The 1,838-nt window shown below is 38.8% G+C and overlaps 1 pseudogene; it reads right to left on the bottom strand.

Moving 5' to 3' along the window:
* Nucleotides 1–203: 203 nt before the first annotated feature.
* LOC107510416 lies at nt 204–501 on the bottom strand (annotated as a pseudogene).
* Nucleotides 502–1,838: the final 1,337 nt, after the last annotated feature.

Below are 1,838 nucleotides of genomic sequence, written 5' to 3'. Positions count from 1 at the left end.
GATAAAAGTTAACACTCTTAGGGGATGAGAGGATGAGCCACTCCCCCAGCTACGAGGCAGGCCCATCAAAGAGGTGAGTCTATTCTGATGGGGTACTTCGAGGGCATTCTGGATGCCCCTTTCTCAGTCGCATCACCTTGTGAGTAAACCTTCAGGGTGACAAGGTTAGCACCACCACTCTGTCCCAGAAACCCCGACATATCTCAGCAATCTTCTTCCCATAAAAATTTAGTTTTTGTCTCTGATTTTCCATCTATCAAATCTCCAAATCCTAGTTTTCTCCAGTGGTTCTTGTGCTATCAGTTGCCTCTCCATTCTGCATTCTAAATATTCTTTTGATTCTTTTCTGCACAAAGCCTTTTAGAAATTATTTTCACGGAGACATTTCAGGAATTTCTCCTTAAAGCTTTTACATTGACCGAAATGGTCTAGTGTGAAGCTGCCCTTGTCCAGGGGCTGCAGCTGGAAGCTTGTAGAACTGAAGTTCATAGCTGTTGACATGAGCGGCACCTGAACCCTAGCACCATGCACACAGTTCGCAGGCCTGCTGGGAGAGCCTGAATCTTTGTTTCAATTGCATCACAGTTTAACTGCTACGTCTACCCAACCGATGTTCCTCAAACACTCACAGGTGTTGCTCTAAGAGTACTTTCTAATAAATGTCCTGCATTTGAATCTCAGATGCTCAAAATCTATCCTCTGGAGAAACTGATTTAAAGCAGGATTACCTCAAATTGCCAAGGCTCATTTCATGTGCAAAATTTAAAAGGAGTTTTGTACATAAATGTTGCAAAGTAACTCTCTTGCATAAAGTAAATTTCTCTCCTTAGGTACTCTTTACTCTAATTTCTTCTTTGTTACTTCCTATTTCTGTTACTGTTTGTTTTCCTTTTGCCAAATGCAGTTAACTGCAGACATTGTGGGGGAGGGAACAGTTTAGGATGCTTGCTTTCCACCCCACCCCCCTGCCTCCCACCCTAATTCGGCCTCATTACTAATCAACCATGTGGACTTGGATGAATTACATTTCCTTGGGTAAGAGTTGATTCATTTATTAATTAAGGGGAGTTATATTAGGTGATTGATCTTTAAAATATCCGGAAACTTTGAAAGGTTATTACTTTCCTTCACTATGTTTTTATACTTGAAATAACATTGCAATTTGGGTTATAGAATTACTGGATGTGAAGGAAAAATGCTAAAGAAATTTTTAAATATTATGGGGTAGGGTCTTGGTCATTCTAAAGACTGGTGCAAGTTGTGTAGATACTGTTTGATAATGCTAATGAGACAAAAGAAAAGCTTCTTCGTGGCAGATGACTTGTGACAGATCATATAACAATGATGCATATAATTCATTATATTCTTCAAGCATCTGCAGTATTTGTGATATGAGAATTTATAGACATGATTGAATTTATGATTCCTTCATTCAGCAATTACTTGTTGAGTGCCTGTTTTGTGCCCTGGGGATATAGAGATTAATAAGATAAGATCCCAATTCTTGAATAGCTCGGAGTCCAGTGAGAGGGACAGACACATACACAAATATTACAATGTAAAAGATCTGCTATAATAGAGCATAAACAGAATGCTGCTGATGAATTTTGCAATGATATTATGCAGACAGGATACATTTCTTATACAAAAAATGACTGTCAATCAATTTGAGCGTGTCTGAATTATAACAAAGGCAATTCTGATCATTCTATTTTAAGTCAGCAAGGCACCTCCTTAAAACTAACAATTGTTGCAGCTATTTAGGTCAGCAGTATGGTTCTGCTGGGACATCATAAGCCCCTTCCCTTTTCAGCAGATCTTATCTAGCATCTATTTTG

This window comes from Rousettus aegyptiacus, unplaced genomic scaffold (genome assembly GCF_014176215.1).
Source record: "Rousettus aegyptiacus isolate mRouAeg1 unplaced genomic scaffold, mRouAeg1.p scaffold_m13_p_4, whole genome shotgun sequence".
Classification (NCBI taxonomy): Eukaryota; Metazoa; Chordata; class Mammalia; order Chiroptera; family Pteropodidae; genus Rousettus; species Rousettus aegyptiacus.
Note: the sequence above shows the minus strand (reverse complement) of the source record. Positions and strands in the feature narration are given on the sequence as shown.